This window comes from Symphalangus syndactylus, chromosome 17 (assembly GCF_028878055.3).
Source record: "Symphalangus syndactylus isolate Jambi chromosome 17, NHGRI_mSymSyn1-v2.1_pri, whole genome shotgun sequence".
Taxonomy (NCBI): Eukaryota; Metazoa; Chordata; class Mammalia; order Primates; family Hylobatidae; genus Symphalangus; species Symphalangus syndactylus.
The window spans coordinates 83,177,584-83,191,587 of NC_072439.2; the positions used below are offsets into that span (position 1 = coordinate 83,177,584).

A 14,004-nucleotide genomic window follows, 5' to 3' on the forward strand; every position below is an offset into this window, starting at 1 on the left:
CTTTTGTCACATACTCAGTTACCCCAATTGCCATCCACTGGTAAGCATAAGTGGAAAAAGGATCAATCTGATGAATGGACACATTGCAAGGGGGCATTTCTAAGAAGTACTGTTTTAAGAAGGGCAGTTGTAGAAAAAACTTGGGGGTTCACTGATAATTTTTTTGAAACTAGAATTCAGCTAGAAGATTGTGTAATGCATGGATATATGAATAGGTGGATGGATGGATAGATGGATGGATGGATGGATGTTGAATAGGTGGGTGAGAAGAAGAAATAATGGAGAGAAGGAAGGAAAAAAAGGAAGGAAAGGAAGAAGGGAGGAAGGAAGGTAGGAAGGTAGGTGAGCAGGGCTCAGAAGAGGCCCTGTGGTCATTATTATTGTTGTTGATGATGTTTTAACATTTGAACTTATTACATGTCATTCACATTTATGGTGGGAAAAGCACAGGTCTAGGAATCAGATGACTATTACCTCCTGTCTTGTGTTCTTAGAAAATTCACTTTCATTTTCTGAGCCTCATTATTTCATCTGTCAAGTGGCATTATACTATGCACATTACAGGGATATTATAAGCATAATACATCTTTTATATAAGGATCATATATGTAAATTATGATGCACTATACATACATTAGTTATTTTTCTGCATCTGAGGACAATTTATCTTCCTAGAAGGAGGATTGCTCAGATATAACCTATTGTGAACAAGTGTGAGAACTTTTAATACACTGATAGCCTTAGACCTCAAATCCTGGAGAGCTTATTAGTGCTTATTTGTGCCCATGTAGTTAGTCCTCACTAACTCCTTTGAGCACTTTGTATGCTATATAATACTCTTGTTTTGTACTGTTTTTAGTTATTTCTCCCTTACTTTCCTCAAAAATGCCCACTTTTTCTCTTGCAAGTGCTTTCTCCATGCTTAGCTCTTCCATTTTATGAAGTAAATAATCTTACCCACTCCCACCCATTGACATACTTTTAAATCACTGCTAGTACTTGAGCATAGTTTTATGCTTCTACTTACTCTTGGGAGCACTATGACAAACCTACTCTGAGTGCTAATTAGGACCAACTTGAGCATACGTAAGCAGCCCTTTAACTGTTTTCTTTGAAACGGTTCCAGTTAGTCCTTTTAAACGAACTTCAGAAAAGAACTCAAATTAATTTGCTTCTCAATATCCTATGGTTCAGACATTGGATTTTTTTTCCCCCTAGCGACTTCTGGTTAGCAATCAAAGAGCTGCTTTTCTACATTAAGATTTTAACTCAACTTCCTGGGAGTGGAAAGACTCAATCATTTCTTCAAAATCTATAACTGTTTTTTGTCTTTTACATTTTTAGCTTTCCCGAAATGCTTTCCCTGCTCATTGAAGCTACCTCCTGTTCCGTTTAAGTTCTCCCTTGACGATGACATTTCTTATGAGGAGCCTTACCAAAAAGTCTTAAGACAGGAGGACTTCTGTGGGGATTAATTTGTTCATGCAATTATGATTGGCTACATAATTTGTGGGTTACTGGGCAAAATGCAAATGCAGGTGTCTTTGTTTATTAAAAAATTACTAAGAGTTTCAAGATGGCAACAACAAAACATCAAATATGGGACCTATGCAGCTGCACAGATGACACACCCATGAAGTTAGCCCTACGTATCACTGTGTGTTGATACAAACTTTGCCGTCATGGACTTCACATTTTTAAATACATATATGCCTTTGATAATTTCTGCAATAGGCTCCTACTAGATATGCAAACTCAATCTACTTGGCAGCTTTTCATCACTCAGTTATTTCACTGTTACGCAAATTTTCTGACACCTTTTATTTTTGTCAATGCTTACCTTAGCTTCAGGTTATGAGATTAATTGGAACGTTTAAGAGAAGTTGAATTCTTATACAGTCATATTTTAGTAATTGCATTAAACCATAAATTGTATTTATTATAGTTTCATTGGTTAACACAAGTACATCTATAATGTTGAGAGTTTTTACAGTCCAAAAACACGAGAGCAGCATAAGCGTGAGAGAGTATGCAGTCTGGTAAAACCCCAGAAGCATTTCTTGCATGTTTGAGGGCAACCTACAGTATCTCAATTGATTGTAAAATATATTTAATGCTAAATTTGATGGTATCATTACAGTGTCTTAGATTCTTACGTGCATATTTTCAGACCTTCTCCTCCTCCACCTGGGCTTGCCACCACTTAGCCCAGCAGGAAGCTGAGTTTCTAGGCTTATGTGCTAGGCTAGGGGAGAGCGAGGGGTGTTGATTTTGCTGTATGTGGCCAATTATCTTGACCTTTGTGATGGATGAAGCCAAGTCTCCCTCCCGTTTATATCTCTTTCTTGGGATCGTAGCACATTGCGGTCATGTCAGTTTGTGGTCTTGTCTTTCACTCCCCAGCAATGCACATCTTGAGATACTGTGATTAGCATCCCTAATTCCTAAAAATTGACTTGCTTTGTTATAACTAGAGAGCTGTCGCCTAAAATACTTCTACCTACTGTTCGAAAGGGTATTATTTTAGTGCCCTGGGGATAGGAAAAGTTTTCAACCCACCAGTGCAGGGATTAGTTTTATTTTAAAGTATTTGAAGTGTGTTAGATAAGTTAGCTAAGAATGATCCAAGTTCAGTTGCTTCCCAAGAGCCTTTAAAGATGTGCTCCAAGTCCTTATCTGATAACGATCTGTAAAAATGCTTACATTTTGTATGTATTTGAGCATCAAGATCTACCTCTTTCATATGTAAGGGAAAATTAAGACACTTTCTGCATCAACCAAATACAGGGGATGATTTCATTTGGATAAATAGCTTTCTCTTCAGATAGGATTTCTGACTAAATTATCTGGATTTAATCATATGTCTATTGAATAGCATATGCACCTTTCCTTGTTTTTCATATCCCTGTACACTAAGCAAATAAAGGCATTTCTCTTTTTATTAATTGAACATTCACAATTGCCTGTAAAACTTTTAGAGAAATACCTAATTTTGTGATTCACTTAAAGTTAGGTTAAAGTTTTATCCCTAAAAGACTAAAAGGGCATCATCTCCTCCAATGACTTCTATTCATCAACTTCTTGGCGGGTTTAACCAGCCAGACCGATTTATATGTTTAGGCACAGTTCGAGTCACACAGTTAGTATAAATAAGATTTTTTCACATTAAATTACTGTTTTACTTTTGATTAAACTAACTGGACTTTTCAGTAGTAATTTGGAAATGGTGTATTTTCTGTTTTGTTTATGAAAATGTGCAGTGATGTCACATGTTCAGGATATGTGACAAAACGTGTATTCTCATTTTCCTTCATGCTTCTTCACCTGGACAGGAAAGGGTAACGTAATGTCCCCTTGATAGCAACAGCATTGGTCAGAACTGGTATCAGAGAGTTTCCATCTTCTTTTATGACTATGACTGCCCTTGCCAAGTCCCATTTTTCAGAGGGGGAAACTTAGACATAGAAAAAACAAAGCCATATTGTTAAGTCAAACAGCCTAGTCAAATAGCTGTTCCACTTCTATGAGTTTCTAAAATGTTCTCCTATTCATTCTGTTGGTGGTTGCTCACAATTGTACCTACATCTCTTCACCATTTCATGTGAAATAGAGCTCTTAGGTGATACAGTTGAGAAGTCAGGTGTCATGAGTTTAGCATGTCGAGGCATAGTTACTAGTCTTCCTTTACAGACATGTGACTGGTACATGTTGGTTAGAGAAGAGTGATTTTTCTAGAGTTTATCACTCCAGAAAAAGCCATGCACTTAGAGAAGCAGTTATTGTGATGGCATTACTCTAGGTTTGCTTGAGGAAGAGAGCTCTTAATTAGACTCTGAACAGTTAACAAAGAATGCAACAGTGAAGCCAAAGGCATTGGTAGCTCAGCCTCAGAACTACTGATTTTTTAGACCATATAAGTCTTTGTTGTGAGGGGCTGGTCTGTGTATCGTGGAATGTTCAACACCAACTCTGGCTTTACCCAATAGATGCCAGTAGTCTACCTGCTCCTGGTTGTAACAACTAAAAATCTCCAGACATTGCCAGGTCTGAAAAATCACCCTCACTTGAGAACCACTGGTATAGGTCTTTTTAGTATTAAAAGCACTTTGACCTTTTCAACAACTCTGTTAGGGATTTTTTAAATCTCTGTTTTACAAAACAGAAGCTTAAGCTTAGAAAAGTAAAATGACTTGCCTAAGGTCTCACAAGTAGTAATTGCAACCAGAATTCAAACTTATGCAGGTCTTCTAATGCCATATCAGGTGCTCTTTTCATTACACCACTAAAGAAACATATACTGTATCACTGACTCAAACTACTTCTTCTTCTCTCCCTGTTTCTTCTGCTGTTGTTTGGGTTTCCTGGGCTTTATATACATACTATTGAGCCAAAATAATTCTCAGCATCTCAAATGTCTCTTAATGTTCAGCATTTTAGCAAGACATCAATTTCTTATTTGGTCTTTCATCCCAAAAGCTCCACCATTGTATACATTGACAGAATAAATCCAGTACATTGACAGCTGCAGAATTAAAAAAAAAAAAACTTAGATTTCATTAAGGTGAAGAAATTACTGTAGTAAGGCTATAGATCTAAATTTCTTTTTAACTTAAACTTTCTTAACACATCAAATCCACATTAACAATTGACATACAAAAGTTGGTTAAGTAAAAAATGGGTTCACCTTTTTTATGTCAAAGTTTTGGGGCAGTCAAGAAAAGAAACTGTTGAAAAGTATCCTCAAATGCAAATAAATAAATGCCTTTAAGAACTAAATTCAAATAGATCTGTGTTGGCTCATTTACATATATTCCATGATCACTAAATACCAAGGCCTGTGTTATAGTACCCAAAGTAAAATGAAGCGTCCTTGTTTAGTTTGCCATGAGATAAAATATGGTTTGGTCTAAATAAGTCAGTTGGCAGTGGTCTCTAAGGATTATTTAGGCTCCAAAGATCATTTGATTCCAAGGATAGAACCTATATTTAGGCCCACACTAGCAGCAAACCAGTCTCATTGTGATTTAGAGTTATAATCTACTCAGCAAATATTTCAGTAAAGACACTGAGGAGACTTTTCTAATTTCCATTTGAGATCTTTCTGTTTTTAAAAGACCAGTATGATCCTGCAAATCATACTAAAGACACAGAAAAGTCTCTGCTTTTAGATGCTAGTGGCATTTTACAAGGCTTAAAGAGTAATAGAAGTTTGGCAGTTACTTAAAAAGCTAAACATAGAATTACCATATAACCCAGCAATTCCACTCCTAGGTACTTACCCAAAATAATTGAAAACAGAGACTTAAACAGGTACTTGTATGCAAAAGTTGATAGCAGCAATATTCACAATAGTCAAAAGGTGTACAATCCAAGTATCCATCAAGAGATGAATGAATAAATAAAATGTGGTATATACATGCAATGGAATATTATTCAGCCATAAACAGGAATGATGTTTTGATACATGCTAGAACATGAATGAATCTTAAAAATGTTATGCTAAATAAAATAAATCAAACACAAACGGACAAATATTGTATGAGTACAGGGATGTGAAATATTGAAAATAGGCAAATTTGTCGAGATGGAAGGTAAATTAGAAGTTACCAGGGACTAGGGAGAGGAGAGAATGAAAACTCGTTGTTTAATGGGTACAGAGTTACTGTTCTGAGTGATGAAAAAGTTTTGGAAATAGATAATGGTGGTGGTTACACAATACATCATGAATGTAATTATTGCCACTGAGCTGTACACTTAAAAATCGTGACTATAATAAGTTAGTGAGGTGACGAATATATTAATTAGATTGATTGAATATTTCTACAATGTATATATACATCAAAACATCACATTGTACCCCATAAATATACACAATTATTATTTGTAAATTAAAAATAAAAAATGGTGAATATGGCAAATTTTATATTATGTATATTTACCAGAAAAAAAAAACTAGGGGAAATATTTTAATTTTGTGATGGATAAATGGCTGAAATTCCTAATATATAAACTAATTTCAAAGTCATAAGGAAAAGCTCAATATCCCAATAAATTTCAGACAAAGAAAACAAACAGGCAATTTACAGACAAAATATAGTTAAAACATACATGAAAATATGATAATATATATGATTATCCTTGCCCATAATAAAGTAAATATAAATAAAAACAATATATTACCTCTTTTTCCCTAAGCAAAAATATGGGTAACAAGCACTGTGGGGAAGCCCAGGAGTTGTCCATCTTTTTAAAAAATAGTGTGCAAATGTTGATAATGTCTATCAAATTTCCTATTTTTATCCTTTAACCCTGTAATGCAACTGTTAGGAATAAGCCAGTGGTCATCAGATACATGTGTAAAAAGGCTGTGTTCCAGGATGTTCATCATAAAACATAGATGTCAAACAATAGGAAAGAAGTTATGTTAGCCATGGGGCATCTATAAGGTAGAATGAGTATGGTGTCACCATTAAAAATTATATTAAGGAGAATGTTAAATGGCAAAATATTTAGTGGTCTTTACCTATATTTTTTACCTTAACACATTTAGAAAATATTTATGTCATTAAATATTCTTTCAACATCATTTTTAATGGAACATGGTTTTCATCATTTGGGTGTATTATACTAAATTAGTCAACTTATTATCAGACATTGTGGTTGTTTTCAGCTCATGCTATTATGAAAAGGTTTTCATAAATATCCCTATACCTCTGTACATTCTTAGGATAAGGACTTTCCTTAAGATAAATTCCTAAGAGTAAAATTACTATGTTAAAAGCATGAAATGTTAAGGCTTCTAATTCACATTGCAAAATTGCTCTCAAGAAATATACTATCAGCTTATGCTCTCACCAGAAGTACGGAGGAATACTCATTTCCCAGCACCCTCATCATCACTGCTATCATTTTTAAATCGATATTGATGGATGAAAATCATATCTTGTTATTGTTTGAATATGTATTCTGCTGATTACTACTGAAGAGAAACTCCTTTCCTGTAATTATTGATCACTTACAATTATTCCTTAGAAATTTCCTATTCTTGCCCTTGGTTCATTTTCCTTTTGCCATGTTAATTTTTTCTCTCATTGATTTATAAGAGCTCTTCTTATATTAAAAATATTACATGGGCCGGGCGCGGTGGCTCACGCTTGTAATCCCAGCACTTTGGGAGGTCGAGGCGGGCGGATCACGAGGTCAGGAGATCGAGACCACGGAGAAACCCCGTCTCTACTAAAAATACAAAAAATTAGCCGGGCTTAGTGGCAGGCGCCTGTAGTCCCAGCTACTCGGAGAGGCTGAGGCAGGAGAATGGCGTGAACCCGGGAGGCGGAGCTTGCAGTGAGCCGAGATGGCGCCACTGCACTCCAGCCTGGGTGACAGAGCAAGACATCGTCTCAAAAAAAAAAAAAAAAAAAAAAATTACATGAATGCTTATTTGTTTTACTTTGTATCTTCTACAAAATCCAGTAAAGAGATAGGCAAGTGGTGATATTTCTTTACAGGAGAGCTTTATACATTACCTGTGATTAAATCAATCATATGTATTTCTTCATTTAAAATATTGTGCAGATTACATTATTTCTCTTTACTGACTTTGGCTTGAAGCACTGAATGTGACAATTTTAGTATTTCAGAGGATAAAAACAGCCCATGTCTGACTGAAGAAATTTAAAGAAATTAGTGCTCCTTAACAACAAAAAAAGTGGGGTTATACAGAGTGACAATAAACTTTAACAATTCTAAAAGGCAGAATCACTAATAGATTTAACAGAAAAAAAGTGTGATTTAGAAAAGAGTACTTTTGAAGGTATGAATGGTCTAAGCACTGAGTTGTGTTCCTCTAGGTAATTATAATGCATCTTTTCTTAAAATTTTTTTTAACAAGAGCAACTCAAGGGGAGCAGAGACTGGGTGTTTTCATTTTGTTTCACCGGTGCTAAATACAACTAAGCTCAGTGGGAAAGGAAGAAGACAGTGGGCCTCTGGCCCGGGTGTCATACTCACCCAGGGCCTCCAGTGGCCAACACATTAAATCACAGAGCTATTCCGAGAGGTCAGAGAGAAGACATAGTGTTCCAGTACCATGCCATGCTACCTGGACGGCCCTACAAATTGAAAATTGTGTAAATGTATTTTTATATAGACAGTCATATAGCATTGTATCGTGGGTATATGCTTATAGCACTAATGTGTTAGGTGTAATCATTTGAAATATAAAACAATTTTGATAACTCTGTTTTAAAGCTTTTTAACAAACGAGGAGCCTCAAAATATGAAAGCGACTGGGCTTCGTCTAACCTTTGAGAGGCATTTATCATGGATTAACAAATTGGAAATGTTGAAAATCCCCTTACAGGGTTTGTTGATTTGCGGATTATTTACTGGGAAATGTAACTCAGCAATGCTGCGACTGGCCTACTTGTGGTTATGGGGGTCTCCCAGGGGATCATATTAATACCAAAATTACTTAGCTTTTTATTAATCAATTATGGGCTTCTTTATTTAGGGGATGCAGAGAGTTTGCAGCAGTAGAAAATCCACTATGGTTTTAAAATTTCTTATTAAATCTTCTAAGGGATTTTTCCAAAATGTGGTTAATAACAGAGCTCTATGACATGATAGGCTAAGGAAAAGCAAAGTATACCATTTGTAATTCTAAAAGAAAATTATGGGTAACTTAACTCCAAAAACAATGATAATTAGAATAGCAAGAGGTGTGAGATAGCGTGAATTAAATACTTTGGGCATTTTGTGGTTATTCTGGAGAAATCGTTCTTTAATCATTTGGATTGTGTGTGCTGGGAATGCACTGGTGATTAGGGGTTTGATGGAGGTGTAATTTGACTCTGGATGTCAACAGGATCACAACTCTAGATAGTAAATATTGCCTGTTAACTGATGATACTTGTGTAACTTAAAATGTCTTACAAGTTGCATCTTGGACCTCATCAATATATTTATGCTAATAAACTCATTTGTGGGAGGGAACATCATGAATTTCTCTTTGGTAGTTTATTTAATTTTCTTTCATTGATTTTTTTTTTCAGTTCTCTAATTCTTTCCAGTCCAGATGGACTAAGATATAAAACATTGAAATTGACATTTCTGTTTGCCTGTTTGTATGCTTTAGAAAGGCTAGCCTTTTTGGTTAATCAATATCAATGTAACAGGAAAATAGTGGGTTGGTTCAGTGGTTAATACAACTTTCCTGAGTCAACGATATCACTGCACACTGATTAGACCATCCAAGATACATAGAGGGAAGAGCCTGGTACTGGGGAAAATTGAGGGAGTCATTCGTGTCATCAATATGCTTTGGGCCTAGTATGTGCCCAGTGTATTAGGGCACCAGATGCCCTGGGTGTGTCATCTTACCTGTTACATGGCCAGTCCAAACAGTTGCTAAACTCAACTCTCGGTGTTCACTGGGAAGCTGCAAGTTCAAAGTTGGGTTTGAAATTATTTAAATTAAGGGGAAATCATGTGAATGATAAAAAAAAAATTCTCATATGAATTTCCAAAACCTAAAATTTATTAAAATATATTGTCTTATGAATGATGTAATTACCTTAAAATAAGTTAGCATTTTAAAAGCTGTTTGCTATTTATAGCACAGATACTATCATTTGCAGTAGAAAAGTGGTTTGTTCTTTAGTGCCTAGAAAATCGACCAAAGCATTAGAGAAATGCAAATCAAAACCATAATGAGATACTATCTCCTGCCTGTTAGAATGGCGATTATTAAAAAATCAGGAAACAACTGATGCTGGAGAGGATGTGGAGAAATACGAATGCTTTTACATTGTTGGTGGGAGTGTAAATTGGTTCAACCATTGTGGAAGACAGTGTGGCTATTCCTCAGGGATCTAGAACTAGAAATACCATTTGACCCAGCAATCCCATTACTGGGTATATACCCAAAGGATTTTAAATCACTTTACTATAAACACACATGCACATGTATGCTTATTGCAGCACTATTTACAATAGCAAAGACTTGGGACCAACCCAAATGCCCATCAATGACAGACTGGATAAAGCAAATGTGGCACATACACACCATGGAATACTATGCAGCCATAAAAAGGAATGAGTTCATGTCCTTTGCAGGGACATGGATGAAGCTGGGAGCCATCATTCTCAGCAAACTAACACAGGAACAGAAAACCAAACACCACATGTTCTCACTCTTAAGTGGGAGTTGAACAATGAGAACACATGGACACAGGGAGGGGAACATCACACATCAGGGCCTGTCGGGGGATGGGGGTCAAGGGGAGGGAGAGCATTAGGACAAGTACCTAATGTATGTGGGGCTTAAAACCTAGATGATAGGTTGATAGGTGCAGCAAACCACCATGGCACATGTATACCTATGTTAGAAACCTACACGTTCTGCCCACGTATCCCAGAACTTAAAGTAAAAAAAAAAAAAAAAGAAAAGAGAGAGAGAAAGAAAAAGAAGAATGAAAATAGGAAGAGAGAGAAAGAAAAAGAAAGAAAAAAGGAAGAAAGAAAGAGAGAAACAGAGAAAAAGAAAGAAAGAAAAAAGAAAGAAAGAAAAGAAAAGAAAGAAAGAAAGAAAGAGAAAGAAAGGAAGGAAGGAAGAAAGGAAGAAAGAAAGGAAGAAAGGAAGGAAGGAAGGAAGTCAAAGTGGAAAGATGTGATTACACATGTAGTGGGGAAAACATAAACCATGGATTTCTTAGAAATTTTAGGAAATAAAGACTAGAAGTGGAGTGACTGCACATATTTATCTATTCTAGTGGTCAAAAACTAAATGCACTTAAGGCAACAATATCAATGTATACATATACATAAAACAGACAGGAATTGACCCATCACTTGGAAGACTCAGCCTCACCCACCTCACCCTAATCCAGGTCCTGAATAACAGGTTCCCAGTCCCATAACCTCTGACAACCATTTCCATCCCCCATCTCTGACAAATAAGGCTTGGGTTAGGTTGGAGGGTAGTCCCAGAATCCTGAGCTGGACTGGGGACTTACTGCCTACAGCCATACTGTGTTGCCCACCAGGGGAAACACTAGAAACAGGGTCCTCAGAAAATGATAGGTGAGAACCAGAGTAAACAGCCCAGATGGGGTCATTTTCCAAATGGAGCTAAAGGTAGAAAGGCAGCCAAGGTATAAAGTTAAAGAGACAAAGGCTGCTGCTGAATGAGGTGGAGGGGAGATGAGCCTGCAATATTCCTGAGTCATCTGTGGACATCTGCACAGTCTTTTCTTATCTATTTTCCACAGCTGCTGTGAGAGCTCCGTGAGCTTTGAAGTGATGGCCAGAGACAAACCATTTATGTGTTTCTGGCACTTCTAATCATCTGACAAGACACACAGCCAAACCTATGTACTTTCCCCATTGTTGTCAGCCTTATGCTACCTTTAATTCAGTCTTGAGGCAAGTGAGTTCAAGATACTACCGTAAGTGGATGACCCAGAGTGTGAGATCCCCAGTGAGGAGGACACTTGCTACTGGGTTGAAAATCACCTCTTAGAAGAGCCTCCATGTCCGCCCCCTAAAAAGGCTGAGTGACCTACCCAAAGAAACTGGTAGAGCTGTGAGCCAAGGCCATTATGGCTATTAAGGGACAGTTTGAAAGCTAGACAAACAGCTTTTGAATAGCAAACAGCTTTCAAAATGCTGACTTAAGAAAAATACATCCTTGGTAAGACGTAAGGTTCAACAAGATTAGCAGTCCCCTGAACAACAAAAAAACAATTTCTTCTATGCATTTTCAAAACCCACCTGATTCCACAGCTGAGGCTTTTTCTATTGAGCACGAAGATCAGGTGAAAACAGGATCAGGGAAGTCCCATTCAGAAGAGTTTCTGCACACATGTTGTTAGCTCCACCACCACAATCACCACCAACTTCGCAGGGGCACATTTCCCTAGGATACTTTGTCCAATGAGCAAATCAATCTGAAAACAAAAGCCCCTTGTGGAAATGTTCATTACTAAGTTTTCTGCTCTTTACGACGAAAATTGAGAAAGTTGACGCTCCAGTTTCCAAATCAGCCTTGATCAATTTCTGCATAATAGTCTGGGTAGAAGGTACAAATGGGGGGTGGGGGAAGAGAAGCAATATTTTTTATACTTGCATTTGTTTAATTTCTCAGGATACTATTATTAATAGACTATACTTTTAGGAGAAGCAAATTCACTTTATACAGTGTTTAAGGAATATTGTATATGTAGGATCAAATGAGGGGAAAGGATAGTTTTGCCAAAGGCAACTGTTATCAAGGTCCTGAAATTAATTGGATGCTTTAATTGAGGTAGATTACTAGCTAATGCTTGCTTGAATACAGTAATTCTCCTATTAAATTATCTTTGAATAATTACCTGAAATTTCTCAGCTGCAGGGACTGATGGCTATTTAATTGCACAGTGATGCTGCTATATAATTACTTAACAAGGTGTCCTGTAATAGTTTAATTCCCCTTTTACTGAAAAAAAGTGTATGATAAAGTAACTACAAATTCTCCTTTCGTAAAAAAAAAAAAAATTGCTGTAGTTTTTTCTTCAAAGATTATTATTTTAAAGTAAATTAAATTATTTCTAAATTTTTTATTTATGATTCAAGTATTGATGCTCTTTTAATAGAATAGAGGCTCTCTAACATACAGTACATTAGATAACATTTCAAAGGACTGGAATTGTCATTTAAAATGTTTACTTATCAAAAACACTTTATGTCTTATTGTTAAATATCTAAGAAACCACCCCTTTCTCTTCATTTTTGTTATTTTAATTTCAAGGTTCTCAAATTAAGTATATAGCCATTAAATAATGAAATACTTTTAAAATGTGGCCATATGTCACATGACAATGATATTACAGACAATTAAATACATTTCCTAGGATTTTTTTTTCTTTTTTTTCAGTTTTTTTAAAATTTTATTATTATACTTTAAGTTTTAGGGTACATGTGCACAATGTGCAGGTTTGTTACATATATTTCCTAGGATTTTTAAATAAACAATCTACAAAGTAGGTACTTTCCACCAAGACATCAATTTATTAGCATTTAGAATATTGCCACAGATGTTATTGGCATATCAATGACAAATGTCAATAAATATCATCTGATTCTTAATCAGGTTAATCTAATTGACCCCTATAGTAAGCATAATCTGATATAAAAGTCAAAAGCAAAGGACACACATTTTGACAATTTTTCTTTCTTACGTAACTTGGTGATATAAAACTAGTAAAATAATCAGGAGGGCATGGCTGATTGGGATGACTAAAAGAGAAAATTATTGTCAGTGCATTGCCAGTTTTAGCATATTAAATATATTTCTAGAATTTGTCCTAGAATAGTTTTACATTGTATACATGACTTTAATGCAGAATAAAATGCTTATTAAGCTGGATAATACCAAAAATTGATTGGAAAAAATTAAAATTGAAAATTACTTTGATAAATTAAGAGAACGGATTACATTCACAAGATGAGGCTTGACAGATTCACAGCAATTTTATTCACATAGGGAGGATAGAGGAGAATGTTCTATTTCCAGCACAGCAAAAACAGTACTGAGTCATTGTGAAAAACTAGCCAACTGTGAGAGCTCCTATGAGGTCTTTTTTCTCTAAATAAATCTAATACTGAAATGCATAGATGGGAATGTAAAATATAGAAATCTCACCATCCTAAGCATTGGTTGGGACTGAACCGGTGAAGACAAAGCCAGTTTCCGATTTTGTTTTTAAATCACAGCTCACAGATATAATATATGTATCACATGGGTTAAAAAAAAAAAAAAACCTTTCAGTATCTGCAGGTTATTTGTCCTGGCTCCAGTATAAACAGTTTCATCCTACTTAGAATACAATTTTTGGATTAGGTGAAAATGTAGAACAGAATACGCTTTGTGATTATTGCGCAAGGAATGTAAGAAATGGAGAAGATCCATACTTTGATGAAATTATCCTCATCTATAGCTACAGATGGACAAGTTGCCTGAGAAGT

The 14,004-nt window shown here is 35.8% G+C and overlaps 1 long non-coding RNA gene across 1 annotated transcript; it reads right to left on the bottom strand.

Moving 5' to 3' along the window:
* Positions 1 to 7,408: 7,408 nt before the first annotated feature.
* LOC134732966 (uncharacterized) lies at positions 7,409 to 12,044 on the bottom strand. The gene is made up of 3 exons (XR_010116502.1): positions 11,773 to 12,044; positions 9,382 to 9,439; positions 7,409 to 8,111 (listed from the first exon to the last, which is right to left on the bottom strand). It is a non-coding gene; the product is annotated as an uncharacterized lncRNA (long non-coding RNA).
* Positions 12,045 to 14,004: the final 1,960 nt, after the last annotated feature.